At 38.5% G+C, this 9,959-nt stretch overlaps 1 pseudogene; it reads right to left on the minus strand.

Moving 5' to 3' along the window:
• Nucleotides 1-5,358: 5,358 nt before the first annotated feature.
• On the minus strand, nucleotides 5,359-6,695 carry LOC127123715 (probable galacturonosyltransferase 10; annotated as a pseudogene).
• Between the last annotated feature and the right edge of the window lie 3,264 nt (nucleotides 6,696-9,959).

Raw genomic sequence — 9,959 nt, forward strand, 5'->3', positions numbered from 1 at the left:
AAAGCTATATTGTATTAATCGACGAAAACATTGTTTTACCCAAAATAGATGAGGAGTGGACGCATACCACACATCGAACGGATTTATAGATCTACATTCGGAAAAGCGTCGTTTATCTCTACTCAACAATCGTGGCCGAAACATTGTTTTGTATCACTTAAGACAATATATCTTTCATTTATGAAAAAGGTTCTTTGATTAGTCGCACGGCAGCGAGAAAAAGTTTGATTGGTTGGATGTATTTTGAGTGATGGCGAGAACTTGGATGAGCGAGATATACATCTCGAATCCTAGCCTCAGGAGTGCATGGTATACACCATGTTCCATTTCCATCTTTATTGAAAAAGTCTAGATAGGGATTAATATTTTTTGAGTTTTTATTATGAAAATGGCTTGACGTTGAATCAAGCATTTGATGAAAGTTTGAAAAAGATGGGATGGAATGGGATGGAGAAATGAGTTGATTTGTTTATTGAGAAAATGCTCGACGTTGGATCGAGTCTTATTTTTTTGTATTTTTGAAATTGTTGATTTTATTCTTATATTAGTAGCTAATTAAACAACCAAACAAATAAAGAAATAAAAAGTACAAAATTATTACACATTGGGGGAGTGGGGTACATTTGTCAAATGGGGATTAAAGCAATCATGAAATAATTAAATCGGACCCAAATAAATAATGCATGAGTGTAAGTGCAAGAGAACCGACTCATTGTAAGAAAGCCCAAGAGTAAGCTATGTGAGGTTGACGGCGATGCTTAAAAAGCAATCGACTTACAAGGGTGTGAAAAAAGGACTCGATATTAAATCGAGAAAAATATGATTTTTTATAATTTTAAAATGGTTTTGAGTGTATGATGAAATTAATAAAGAAGCATGGACATAAAAAAGATATTACAAGAACAAAATACTAAAAGACAATAAAATAATAAAAGATAAAAGCTAAAAGAAAATGAGATACTAAAAAAATACTAAAGAAAAATGAAATACTAAAAAAACTAAAAAAATGCTACGTATGAGTATCGAACTCACTCCACCTAAGACTTAAATACCACTCCTCTCCACCAAGCCACTTAACAACTAATTGTTATCTTAATGCTGGATTAGATAAATAAACTAAAATGGATTAAAAATTAGAATTAAAATAAAAAAAACTAATAAAAGGAAAACTGTTGGACTACCAGTAACATGAACCCAGCCGCTTGGCTGTTGGGTTATCAAAGGGGAATAAGTTGGAAAGGAGGAAATATGATTAACTAACATTAACTAAAAACCTAGGAAGTTTAAACAAACTAAAAATGATTTTTCCAAAATTTACTCTGTTTAAAACGAAATAAAAAAAGGAAAAAAAACAATTTGGAATGGTGACAGGATCGTTCTCCTCTCTCTATCTCGCGCTCCTCCCTCACCGTTAACCTTCACTCACTTCTCTCAAACTCTCCACGAATCTCTCTCAACCTCCAACCTCACTCAATCGCTCACTTTCCGTCTCACTCTCACACGAAGCTTCTCTCGCTACATCGCTTACTCTCCGAACCGTCTCAAACTCAAACAGTCATACACGAAATAGAAAGAGGGAGCTAACCTTCTTCAGGTAACAAAACCGACTCTCTTTGCTTCCTTCAATCGGTCTTTGCTTTTTGATTGTTTTTTTCGATTTAGGGTTTTCTGCCGTTTGCCGTCGTTAACTCCTCTCCTCCTTCTTGATTAGGGTTTTTCCAATTATTCTTCTCTCTGAATCGCCCCCCTATTTATCTCACGGACTAGGGTTAAAAAAAAGATGCTCAAGGTCCAATGGAGAAAGTTCCAGGATGGCTTTTGGATGCTCAGAATTGGAGTGCCTTCTTTGATCATTGGACTCGGAAAGGTAATCTGAACCACACTTTCTCCAATTCTTTTGTCTGGATGCCAAATTGGGAATTTTTGGAATTTACTGCTTGAAATAATTAACCGTGCTTTCTGCAGTGAATTTGGTTTGGCTTTTCTCACAACCTTGTTGGGTAACGATTCTCAGGACATCCATGGCTTTAGCAACCTTAGCCTCGAGAGCATCAGGTGATTATATCAAATACAAAACTTCAGGCTGATCCATCTCCAAGAGTATGCCGGTAACCTCCCTGCGGTACCGACGAGCAGACGAACTGGTTGAGGTAAGTGCACTATGTCCTCTTTTTGAATGGTATCTCCTGTTGTAGCCATAACTTGGATTTTCAAATTGTCCTGATCAATTTTTCTTTCAATGCAGGAATACAAAACGCAGTTGTCATGGATGCATAGGCCGACTTGACCGTGCTGTTAACGCCCGAAAAAAAATGGGGATACGACTACAAAGCGAAGCGCGATCGCACGCTCGCAATGATGGACTGAACAGAGTCGCCACCGAACTTTATTTATTCCTAAAAAGGAAAGGGGAAATATCGATAAAACCCAAGACAAAAGAAAGGATAAGATATGGTCATCGCAACCAATATCAGGGTTCGGGAGTCGATTACGCAAGGGGAAGGTATTAGCACCCCTCACGTCCGTTGTACTCAACGGGAACCATTAGGTCAGTTGTGTGCGTTAGTGTTAGTTTAAAATGTTAGGCTTTTCAGTTATTAGGTGGGAAAGAAAGAAAAAATGAGAAGAAATGTTTTTGGATATTTTAACGAAGGACTAAACCTAAGTTTTTTATTAGTGGGCCTGACAAGATTTACAAATCCTGCTCCTACGTATCTCAAAAGAGAAATCAAGGCTTACGTAGTTCTGGGTAGAAAAATGTTTGTTTGTTGGTCGATTTTAGCGAAAGCTATATTGTATTAATCGACGAAAACATTGTTTTACCCAAAATAGATGAGGAGTGGACGCATACCACACATCGAACGGATTTATAGATCTACATTCGGAAAAGCGTCGTTTATCTCTACTCAACAATCGTGGCCGAAACATTGTTTTGTATCACTTAAGACAATATATCTTTCATTTATGAAAAAGGTTCTTTGATTAGTCGCACGGCAGCGAGAAAAAAGTTTGATTGGTTGGATGTATTTTGAGTGATGGCGAGAACTTGGATGAGCGAGATATACATCTCGAATCCTAGCCTCAGGAGTGCATGGTATACACCATGTTCCATTTCCATCTTTATTGAAAAAGTCTAGATAGGGATTAATATTTTTTGAGTTTTTATTATGAAAATGGCTTGACGTTGAATCAAGCATTTGATGAAAGTTTGAAAAAGATGGGATGGAATGGGATGGAGAAATGAGTTGATTTGTTTATTGAGAAAATGCTCGACGTTGGATCGAGTCTTATTTTTTTGTATTTTTGAAATTGTTGATTTTATTCTTATATTAGTAGCTAATTAAACAACCAAACAAATAAAGAAATAAAAAGTACAAAATTATTACACATTGGGGGAGTGGGGTACATTTGTCAAATGGGGATTAAAGCAATCATGAAATAATTAAATCGGACCCAAATAAATAATGCATGAGTGTAAGTGCAAGAGAACCGACTCATTGTAAGAAAGCCCAAGAGTAAGCTATGTGAGGTTGACGGCGATGCTTAAAAAGCAATCGACTTACAAGGGTGTGAAAAAAGGACTCGATATTAAATCGAGAAAAATATGATTTTTTATAATTTTAAAATGGTTTTGAGTGTATGATGAAATTAATAAAGAAGCATGGACATAAAAAAGATATTACAAGAACAAAATACTAAAAGACAATAAAATAATAAAAGATAAAAGCTAAAAGAAAATGAGATACTAAAAAAATACTAAAGAAAAATGAAATACTAAAAAAACTAAAAAAATGCTACGTATGAGTATCGAACTCACTCCACCTAAGACTTAAATACCACTCCTCTCCACCAAGCTACTTAACAACTAATTGTTATCTTAATGCTGGATTAGATAAATAAACTAAAATGGATTAAAAATTAGAATTAAAATAAAAAAAACTAATAAAAGGAAAACTGTTGGACTACCAGTAACATGAACCCAGCCGCTTGGCTGTTGGGTTATCAAAGGGGAATAAGTTGGAAAGGAGGAAATATGATTAACTAACATTAACTAAAAACCTAGGAAGTTTAAACAAACTAAAAATGATTTTTCCAAAATTACTCTGTTTAAAACGAAATAAAAAAAGGAAAAAAAACAATTTGGAATGGTGACAGGATCGTTCTCCTCTCTCTATCTCGCGCTCCTCCCTCACCGTTAACCTTCACTCACTTCTCTCAAACTCTCCACGAATCTCTCTCAACCTCCAACCTCACTCAATCGCTCACTTTCCGTCTCACTCTCACACGAAGCTTCTCTCGCTACATCGCTTACTCTCCGAACCGTCTCAAACTCAAACAGTCATACACGAAATAGAAAGAGGGAGCTAACCTTCTTCAGGTAACAAAACCGACTCTCTTTGCTTCCTTCAATCGGTCTTTGCTTTTTGATTGTTTTTTCGATTTAGGGTTTTCTGCCGTTTGCCGTCGTTAACTCCTCTCCTCCTTCTTGATTAGGGTTTTTCCAATTATTCTTCTCTCTGAATCGCCCCCCTATTTATCTCACGGACTAGGGTTAAAAAAAAGATGCTCAAGGTCCAATGGAGAAAGTTCCAGGATGGCTTTTGGATGCTCAGAATTGGAGTGCCTTCTTTGATCATTGGACTCGGAAAGGTAATCTGAACCACACTTTCTCCAATTCTTTTGTCTGGATGCCAAATTGGGAATTTTTGGAATTTACTGCTTGAAATAATTAACCGTGCTTTCTGCAGTGAATTTGGTTTGGCTTTTCTCACAACCTTGTTGGGTAACGATTCTCAGGACATCCATGGCTTTAGCAACCTTAGCCTCGAGAGCATCAGGTGATTATATCAAATACAAAACTTCAGGCTGATCCATCTCCAAGAGTATGCCGGTAACCTCCCTGCGGTACCGACGAGCAGACGAACTGGTTGAGGTAAGTGCACTATGTCCTCTTTTTGAATGGTATCTCCTGTTGTAGCCATAACTTGGATTTTCAAATTGTCCTGATCAATTTTTCTTTCAATGCAGGAATACAAAACGCAGTTGTCATGGATGCATAGGCCGACTTGACCGTGCTGTTAACGCCCGCCTCCGTTGGATTTTGCATCTAAAGATCACTAAGCCTCCCAGCTCCACAAGTCAATAATGGTTTCACTGTTGCAATCGAGTTTGGAATGGTCAATGGTATATTCCCAAACACACCAACTGGGTCTACTGCTTGTGAATCCAAATCTTCCACCAAGGTTTGAACTTTGAAGTTCCAATAAATAAAGCTCAATTCAAAATCAATGAAAGTTGCATTGCTGCAAAAAGGGATGAGAGTAATCAACATGTTTTTCCCATAGGGGCTTGTATTTTTCAATCCCAATCTTCAACCAAGGTTTGGAGTTCCCATTGAAGTGCAGTACTGTCCCTCTCTTTATTAACTGAGAATCTACGTTTGTGTAGCCAAAAACCCAATACATGCCACGACGGGTCCAATGGCTCGGTTAATCCGTAAAACGTCAACAGTCCTGGTGGCAAGGTACCGAGTTCCCACAGTGTCCGATCAACATTATTTTCTTGCCAATAGTGGTAGATGCCAGTTACATTCTTTTTCAGTGCAGGAAAAACTTCAGGGACATAGAACCCCAGGTGGTTAAGCATGGACAGATATTTGGGGTTACGAAACTTGATAGGTGTCTTTCCATTATCACTGCTCCCAGAAAAGTAGTAGCTCTGTATTTCTGAGTCTTGAAGTTACTTAAGCACAGGAACATATGAAGCATTTAACCAAGTGAAGTCTTCATACTTCTGAACTTCCACCGTCACCCCACGGAAATCATTCATGGTAAACCACGCCTTCATCGCAGCATAATTTATTTCATCAGTCACAAGGTGAAAAACAATCATATTGGGATTTTTGAATTCTTTTGCAGTTGAATTGACTACGACCGAAGTTGCAATAATGTTATCAGAGAACACACAAAAGTGGTAAGGATTTATATCCTTAATCTTCATTTCAGTGTGCCTTTTGTCCTTCAATTTCTTTTGCAAATTAAGGTTTCTGAACCATTCTGTTGTCAACTGCACACCAAGACAGTATAAGCTTTTGGGGTTGCTCCGCGGTTTTGCCTTATCCTTTGTTGTTTGTTGCAGGTTTTGAAGTCTGTTCGAAAAATCTTCTAGATAAGATCGTCGGTGGCAGTGTCGACGGATATTGTTGCTTCATCACGTACAGGTATTTTTGACTGCTTCAATAGAGTTCGGCCAAGAGAAACAAGTTGCCGTTGTCCTACACTCTAATTGTCTCCATCTGCTTTTTTCTATGTTCAAATTGTGGAGAAAATTGCATCTGATGTTGCCCTTGCATCTGACCCGTTTCTTGCATTGCAGGTATTGATGTGGGCTTGTTTTGGCGCAGGAGGCTGGACAGGTGGTTTTGGTTGTCTTGCATAGCCATTGCAGTCATAAATGCCGGTGTCTTGGAAATTGATGCGACTGGAGAGTGCAGCTGCTAAGTTTTCCAAATCTTCCCTTGTATGGACAGCACTTAGGGACACTCGCAGCCCGCATGAGTTAGGAGGCACTATTGGTGGATATTATTATGGGAATTACCGCGTATGAAAGAGAACGTGCAGAGCACCAAATGAAGCTACTTGAAGCTCAAAATGCTGCATCTGAAATTTCATTGGATGAGACAAATACTGATTCATAACTTCTGTATCTTGATGTTATCATTGTTGTCAAATTTGTATGGTCAGACAATTGTAACAAACTTAATGCAATTTTACGGCAGCCTGATCAAATGTGCCTTCAATCTATGTTCCGTGAGCATCATAAACAAGAGTTGTTTCTTCTAAAGACGTGTCAAGCACACAATGTGATAAAATAAGTGATGCATGTTCCACTCCCACATTTCTAAAGAAATTGGTATTAATATTTTGTAGGCATCCAAAATAACATCATGATCAAACCAACCCAAACTAGATGTTGTATTCAGCCGACGAAGAAGTTTGGCCACCGTAACACTTAATGACTCTTGAGTAGCAGACTGGCCCACATGAATGATTAATTAAATGAGCGATGCTTCCTGCTCTAGTGGCATCAAAGTCTCTTTGATGCATGCTCTCATCATTAAATAATAAAGGATGTAAAACAGATGACAAAAGAGCAACAATCGAAGCAACTCTTTGCTTGTTGTAATTTATATGTAATATCCAAGATGAATGCACCAAATTCCAAGTAAACTGTGCATCTATCACATGACTACAGGAAACAACTGCACTTGGTGTCACTTTGGCAACTAGCTCAAATAACATTCTGAGTGATCTTAGCATGGATAAAATAGGACTTCCTCCAGCATTTTCAAAGCTCTCAACGAGATCACCAAAAATGCATCTCAGAGTGTCATCTGAGAAGAAAGTGTAGTTTTCTTCCAAATGAATCCCATTTTTGAGAGCATGAGAAAGAACTGACAGCAACGATTCAGGCATGCCCACTTAATATCCAACAAAATAGCCCTTCGAGATCTTGCCAAAATTCCGGGTCCTAGGAGATCATTTGGCGCTCACGAAAAAGGAGTACCATATTAGAGGAATAAAATCATGAGGACTAAATGATGAATGAAATGATGATACGAATATCAGGGTCAAAATCAGGGTGTGACAGTTGCCCCTATTTAAGTATCTTCAACTAGAGAATATGAAGTAGGACACTCTTCATATGATCATAGTGGGAGATGGTTAAATACTAAGAAGACCCGGATTTTGATCCTGAATTCCTATGACATGATGTGATATGATATGATATGACATGATATGATATGATATGGATATGCATGGATATGCATGGACGCATGATTCTTTTTTTTTGTAATTTTATCTGCTAGGGATATGATGGACCCTTGACAGGAGATGCTAACAGACAGACCAAACTGTGGGGAATGCTGATGATCCACAGGGAGACAGACAAATGGTAAGAAACAACTTGCTGGGGAAAACTGTCCCGCTTGGAGAATCAGGCACACTGGGGAGTATTCAAAATGAGGTTTGATGAACGACACTTAGAATACAACCGAATAAAGGAAAAGATGCTACAACAGGTTCATAAACGACCTGACAACGCTGGGGAAAAATCAAGGAGAAAACTCTTCAGAACAGGTTCATGTATGAACTGACACCGGAATAAGGAGGTTCAATGACACTTTCATACATGACCTGAATAGGATTGAACAAAGAATCTTCAAAGTAGGTTCAAGCATGACCGGACCCCGGAATAAAAAGGTTCAATGACAGGTTCATATAAGACCTGAATAGGATTGAACAAAGAATCTTCAGAGCAGGTTCAAGCATGACCGGACCCCGGAATAAAGAGGTTCAATGACAGGTTCGTACATGACCTGAATAGGATTGGACAAAGAATCTTCAGAGTAGGTTCAAGCATGACCGGACCCCGGAATAAAAGGGTTCAATGACAGGTTCATATAAGACCTGAATAGGATTGAACAAAGGATCTTCAGAGCAGGTTCAAGTATAACCCGACCCTGGAATAAAAAGGTTCAATGACAGGTTCGTACATGACCTGAATAGGATTGAACAAAGAATCTTCAGAGTAGGTTCAAGCATGACCGGACCCCGGAATAAAAAGGTTCAATGACAGGTTCATATAAGACCTGACTAGGATTGAACAAAGAATCTTCAGAGTAGGTTCAAGCATGACCGGACCCCGGAATAAAGAGGTTCAATGACAGGTTCGTACAAGACCTGAATAGGATTGAACAAAGGATCTTCAGAGCAGGTTCAAGTATAACCTGACCCCGGAATAAAAAGGTTCAATGACAGGTTCGTATAAGACCTGAATAGGATTGAACAAAGAATCTTCAGAGCAGGTTCAAGTATAACCTGACCCCGGAATAAAAAGGTTCAATGACAGGTTCGTATAAGACCTGAATAGGATTGAACAAAGAATCTTCAGAGTAGGTTCAAGCATGACCGGACCCCGGAATAAAAAGGTTCAATGACAGGTTCATATAAGACCTGAATAGGATTGAACAAAGAATCTTCAGAGTAGGTTCAAGCATAACCCGACCCCGGAATAAAAAGAATTGGACTCTGACCGTAAGCAATGGACTACAACCAGCTTTTAACGGACTTTGCCACCAACAATTGGACTTTGAAATGAGTTCTAGTAACAACTGAGCTTGGAATAATGCCTAGCAACAACTGATGTTTAGGAGACACCAATGAGCCTTGAAACAATTCCAGGGAATGACATAGGGGTTCTGGAATTTCGTCAGAATAAAAGTGACATGTCTGGGAATTCATCAGAGAGTAAAAGAAACAAATTCTGGAAATGCATCGGAATTACAAGTGATATTCCGGAAATACAACAGAATACAGACACATCCGGTAATACATCAAGGAAATTCTGGAAATACATCAGAATATAGACACATCAGAGAACACCTCAGATAGATGGTGAAACATCTGGAAATACATCAGACCAGTTATGGAAATTCATCAATAAACCAAGGAGTAATCCGGAAATTCATCGGATAATCCAAAAAGAAAAATGAACCTTAATGGAAAATTTTCTAATAGGTGCCCACTGGGTTGGATTTGAAAATGACTGCAAAAACCGGATGATGGTTTAAGGGCACCAAATACAAACTGGAATCAAAGGTCGAAGGATCAGGATCAACAACAAGACCTGGGTCAATGCAAAATGAGCACGAAGTACATTTCGGCCATGCATGATTTGTATTCTTTTATGCATGATATATGAATGATCATGCTATGAGAATGCTGACACCTGAGTGGACTGGGAGTTGGTAAAGGCTTTTTATGGAAGCTCATGATTCCTCAACACCGAGAACTCAACCAAATATTTTATGATAGATGTTGTCAAAGGAGGATTCTATCCAGTTTGATAGCCACAGCTCAGCCAATGGATCCTTTTGGAGGATTAATGAATCGTGC

This window comes from Lathyrus oleraceus, chromosome 2 (genome assembly GCF_024323335.1).
Source record: "Lathyrus oleraceus cultivar Zhongwan6 chromosome 2, CAAS_Psat_ZW6_1.0, whole genome shotgun sequence".
Taxonomy (NCBI): Eukaryota; Viridiplantae; Streptophyta; class Magnoliopsida; order Fabales; family Fabaceae; genus Lathyrus; species Lathyrus oleraceus.